The sequence below is a fragment of the Grammomys surdaster genome, unplaced genomic scaffold (genome assembly GCF_004785775.1).
Source record: "Grammomys surdaster isolate TR1022 unplaced genomic scaffold, NIH_TR_1.0 218, whole genome shotgun sequence".
NCBI lineage: Eukaryota > Metazoa > Chordata > Mammalia > Rodentia > Muridae > Grammomys > Grammomys surdaster.
The window spans coordinates 2,189,082-2,195,081 of NW_021604663.1; the positions used below are offsets into that span (position 1 = coordinate 2,189,082).

A 6,000-nucleotide genomic window follows, 5' to 3' on the forward strand; every position below is an offset into this window, starting at 1 on the left:
AGCATTGTCAAGACACATAAGATCAAGTCTCTGATTTGAGATGTCTCGTAAACTAAAACAATCATGATTTTGTGTCTGAAGCTTTTCTGGGATGTCATGAGTATGTTATGCCAGAAACATAGGCAAACATGTTTGTGTTTTAGCACAGCATCAGGATTATCAGAACAACAATAAACTCATGGGGATTAGCTGCTTTAGCAATTTGTCCAAATATACTAGTATCAACTTCCTTAGCATATATCACAAAGCATATAGTAGCTGTATCTGTCTATTTACCTGTGGGTACATGTAGTTTACAGAACGAATAAAGAATCAGTAGCAGAGTTCAAAAGATTTGGAAACAGATTGAGAATCCATATTAATAAGATAAGAATCTGGGCCAGGGTCTGGAGGGCATTGCTGCTGGAACTACTGATAGTTAGGGTTGAGAATCACATTACATGATCCAGCCAAGAAAGACTGACTCAAATCTAAGTGCAGGAAATGATGGGTCCAGGTTGAGTCCAGGCAAGCAAACAGATAGACAGGCAGGCAGTCCAATAGGCTGTGTCAACTGCAGGGGACAGAGCTGAGTGGAAGTCCTAGCTCTGAGTGTTGATCCTCAATATACAACACCATGTATCATATGTTAGGATGGTGTGGACCATACTATTTCAGTGGCAGGTATCTATCTTGGGATGGACCCTAGTGAGGGAATTGCACTTTTCCTCAGTGTGATGTGTCTGATAAGTTCTTAGACCTGGTTTCCTAGATATTTTCAATACACTCATGTGGCCCCACACTCTCATCTCACCCTGAAAAGTTTATATGGTGGCTCCTTTATACTCCCAGGAATGCCATATAACAGTGTGTACCTGGTGGTGGGTATACCTGACAGATGGGACAGTTTTGGGGTCCACCAAAGGCTGTAGCCAGCCTCAATTCAAGGTAGAGTCAAATGCTGCTTGTAAAAATGCCATCTTCTAGATCCAGGCACGATCAGAGAAACTTCTGTTTCCACACAATATGGAGGGATGTATGGCATAGTCTGATCTTAACATTGAGACCTCTACCTCCATTACTCAGCCTGTGCTGGGTGCAATAGTCAAGTGCAGTAATTATAAATAAGCTTTAAAATCTGGTTGGAACAGCATATCTCAGTTGCCCTTCTTTTATAACATCTTTTGACTATTCCGTGATCATTTGTTTTGTTTTTAGAACAAATTAGTGTTTCATCATACAAAGAAGATAAGCAAACACAGATGGCCCTAGAATACTCAGATCATCAAGAGATATGATTTTAATATTTGTGGAAACCATGGAATCAGGACCAGCAAGATGGCTCAGCAGAGGTGTCCTCTGACCTGCCCATGCTCTGCTTGGCTGCCCCCATAGAGCAGATAAATACATGTAATATATTTTCTTTGAAATCCTAGATGAGCTGGGAAAGGGCTCTAATTGCTCTTGCACGTAACACAAGGTCAAGTTGGGTGGTTCACAAGCACCTCTAACTCCAGCTCCAGGGAATCTGACACTTTTTTTTGCCACCAGAGCTCATAGACACACACACACACACACACACACACACACACACACACACACACACCCTGACACATAATTTAATAATAAAAATAAAATTATTTTCAAAACTTGCAATTCGAGATTTGTACTTCTAGAAGCAGCCATAGTTCCTAGTTCTCCCTGCAGACAGAGATGCAGCCAAGCTCAGTGAGAAAAATGTCTATTCTTCAGGTTTTGTGAGTGGCTATTCCACTTCGAAAGCTTAAATTCTCGTCTGACCTTGAGTTCCCCCTTCAAAGCCAGTGTCTCTACTTTGAGAAACCCTCCAGGGCAGCTTGCTGGGGACTTTTTCTTTCTTTTTTTTTTTTTCCAAAGCCTAATTTCCTGAATCTCTGGCTAAAGAGGAGGTTAATAGTTTGGGGAGTTTGTTTACAGGCCATTAGAAACAATTAGCACATGGCTGAGACTAAAGCTGTCTGAGAATGCCGGATGGCCTAGAAAGGAGACAAGACTCTAAAACAGCTATTTTTAGTACCTAATTAAGGCGGACTTGGAGATGCCATCCTCCCTAGCCAGATTGTTTCATATTTCAATTATCAAAAATTCTTCATTTCCTCCCACCTAAATTCTGACTCTGGCACCTTAAAGTAATAGTGCCATGAAATTCTCTATTCAGGGATTTTCAGATTCAAGCTTGTGAATCACTCCACCCTCCCTAACCTCACCGGTCCTTGACTTCTTAGTATCCTAATTTCCTCACTGGCTCTCTTCTGTTACAAACACATCCTTGCTACCCACGTCCCCAGATCACCTGACACCTTGGAGCAGGTTACCACGCAGGTTCTTAGTTCTGAACAACCTCCTGTTATAGCCTCTTCTGGCAGATTCCCGGTGGGGATGGGGTGGGGGCAGGAAGGGTCAATGCAACCCTCAGTGACCTGTGACACCTTCTAAGCCTTCTTATTCTTGGTGCTGAAGTCCCACTCTGTGTTAAGCATTTGAATACTCTGTTTGCAGCCACAGTCCCTCTGTGTCCTCTTTTTATACTCCCCAGCGCTGGGCACCCAAGGACTCCACAGTGATAACAGGAATTTGTCAACTGAATCTTACCAGCGTCCCTCACTATATTTTGACTTTGTAATGACTTTTGCCATTCCCCACTACTCTAAAGGTAGAAATAACTACAGTAGGATCTATTTGTGTTTTCTGTTGTATACACATCATTGTTATTATTATTTATTAATAAACAGTTATACTGCTTATAGCTTACTCTATCATCTTCCTCTTGTATACCTACCCTGCATTGTAGAGTCTAATTTTCCTTCCCATCTCTTCTGTAAGTATTTCATTGTTGTAGCTGGGGCACATTCATTCCCAAGTGTACACATGGAGGTGAAGGGACAATTAACAGAGTTTGTTCTTTCCTTCCACTTTAATAAAGATGATGCAGTGGAATCCAGGTTCTCAGGCTTGCTTGGCAAGGGCTTACCTCTCCCTGGCCCCTCCTTCCTTTCTTTGAGCAAGCAGCACAACTTTGGCCAGAGCTTTTTCTTCTTTCCTCCTTCTAATATGTATGAGTATTTTTCCTACATATATGTCTATGCACCGCATGTGTGCCAGGGGCCCTCAGAGGCCCTCAAAGGGCAATTGACCCCCTGGAACTGGAGTTACAGATTGTTCTGAGCCATGCTGCAGGGCTGGGAATTGAACCCAGAAAGAGTACCCACTCATCTACCCAGACCCTCCTTCCTTTCCCTCTTAAGTTTCTCTAGTCTCCCCCAACCTACAGCTACCTTGACCCCACAACTTTGCCTAGTGATAATATGTATGTATGTGTGTTAACTAATAGATACCACTTACTATATATTAGCGCTTACTAATAATATATATTAGTATATAACATATTATATAAAACATAAATATAACATAAATATATCATTTAGCGTTGATCATATGTATACATGTTTAGAGCTGACTGCTCAAGCCTGGAAAAAGAATTCAGGGCTCATCCTTGGAGAATGGGGACAAAGAATGAACAAACATCACTGGGGCTACTGCATCGGTATGTAACTGGCCTGGCAGGAACTTGGTGTGTGGGGAACTGGAGAGGAGAGAAGAGCTAGATCACGATACCATGCTGCCGCGGGTTCTGTGTCCAACACCAGCTGCTGGTGTGTTGTCGCAGCTAAGGTGATTTGGGAACAGGGAGGATGATAACTTTTATAACAGGCTGAAGAAGATTAAACCATTCCTGGTGACATTCATGAGAAGGATTTTGGCAGGAAAAGAACCTACGCAGTATATGATCAAACCTAAAAAAAAATAATAACAATAAAATAAAGTAAAAACAACAACAACAACAACAATAAAAACATTCTGGTACAGCTTTAATTAGGAGCCAGGCAGATTTGTTTTTTAATTTAAATGGTTATCTTTGGCTTAACCCAAGGCAATAATTCTCTTAGACAGCAATAAAGGCAGTATAAGAATTTACTAATGAGAAAATGAAACTTGACTTATTAAAACAGTTGAAATGAAATATTCAGAAATATTGTAAACCCGGACACGTGTTTCTTTCAACTTTCAACTTACTTGAACCCAAGTAATGACTCAGGTTAGGGCAATCATAGGACACAGAGCTAGTACTGTGTGAGCCTTCTAGGATGTAGACACTCAGTTGCTGGACAGTGTAAAAGCAGACGGGTGGAAATGCATCAGATGCTCCTCGTGTAAATAAGGAACTTGGCAGGAATCAATCAAGAAAAAACAAAAACACATAGGTGAGATGTCAACAGGTTTGAGACATGGAAGAACAGCAGACGGCTCCACACTGTCCTGCAAGGGCTGAGCAGAAGGATTCTCTCCCGCAAGATCCTCTGATCTTTGCCCATCAGCCCCATGGGTGATGCCCACTGCGCATGAGCCCCCTGGGTGATGCCCACTGCGCATGAGCTTTCTGGCCTTCATCTCCCTGATGATTTGAGATGGGCAGGACCAAAGCCAGAGCAGTTGAGGGAGATGTGATTCCAGTATGTGCTGAACCTGAGCTGAAGCTGCCCTTTGTTGAGAAGGAGCTGTGGAATAGTCGGGAAGCCCATGAGCCATTTATGCTCGTATATCTGAAATTATATCACTTTATAATAGAGAAGCGTATTTAAATTACTCTGAATTCCTGACTTAGAAATCACCACATTCTACTATTATTTGAGTAGTTTTCCCAGGATACTGACAGCGGAAATAATGTGAATGGAGCAACGCTGAAGCTCTCTCTTCTCGGCTCGTCATAGCTTCATGCTACAACATAGAACTGATCCTATGAAAAATTACACCACAGAAATCAGCAACTTGTCTGCATTTGGTGTTTTTCCCCCCAATAACTAATAGTTCAGCAGTTGCAGGGTGACCTGGGGCTCCTCTGATGTATCAGAAGAAAAAAGAAAGTATCTTTTTCTTCCATGTAGCTTCTATGTGGGTATTTACCCACTCCTCTGTCCTTCGTGTGTGTCATATGCTGCTCTTGCTCACCCTTGCAGCTATAGCTATCTTCACCTGTGTGATAACTGTCATCGTAAGTGACCATGAGAACACAGTCAAGTGGCACACTTCACTCTCAGTTCATCTCAAATCTTTGGGAGAAGTTAATTTTTTTTCTGATGTGTGTGATCTTACCTTTAAACCTCAACACGGACTCCTCCCCAATGAAGAATTTACAGAGACAACTCTAGTATGACTGTAAGAGCAGGAACAATCTTAAGTAAATTAACTTACTGTTTCATTTTATTCTCCATTGACGAAAAGTGAGTATTTTGGGTGACTGAAGCCATCTCATCTACACAGTGCTGCCTGTATATAGCATCTGGTTTTGATGTCAACATATTCTGTTTTATTCCCTCATGTGGCTAGAAAACACACACACACACACACACACACACACCAAGAAGCTGGACAGTTGTTACTTGCAATAGATATTTTGAAAAGTTTCTGTTTGGGCCTCCAATAACCAACATTTTTCCAGTTCAGTTTCTCCGTGTGTGCGTGTGTGTGTGTGTGTGTGTGTGTGTATTCAACCTCATTTATGGCTGCTAGACTTTGAAGTCAATCTTGGTATTTTCCACTGTTGTGGTTCTAAACCCAAAGTTGCTTACACTAACAAGAAAAGCACGGGCAATCTCCTTTATGTATAACTTGTGTGTGTAAGGTCAAGTAAGAGGCATGTTTCTGTCCTTGCAGAAAGATAAGAATGCAAATAGTTCACTTCCTATCAAGTTTGTAAATAAAGCATGTTTTCTGTGTTCTTCTTAGAATTAAACAGGCTGGCAAGACTTAACCTTTACATCTCTGCCTGACTGAGAGAGAATGTTATTTTTATAACATGGATTTCCTGGCTATGTCAAAATCAATCTAAGGATGCTTGGTTCTTTTTGTTATAAGGACTGTGTTCAGAATGCTATGGTTTGGGACTTTATCTTCTATTATCCAATAGAGATCTTTTCTTTGGTT

At 41.4% G+C, this 6,000-nt stretch overlaps 1 protein-coding gene across 2 annotated transcripts in view; it reads left to right on the top strand.

The window, feature by feature from the left end:
• Prkn (parkin RBR E3 ubiquitin protein ligase) overlaps positions 1 to 6,000 on the top strand; it is a 1,140,372-nt gene that overhangs the window by 603,741 nt on the left and 530,631 nt on the right. The window lies entirely within an intron of this gene.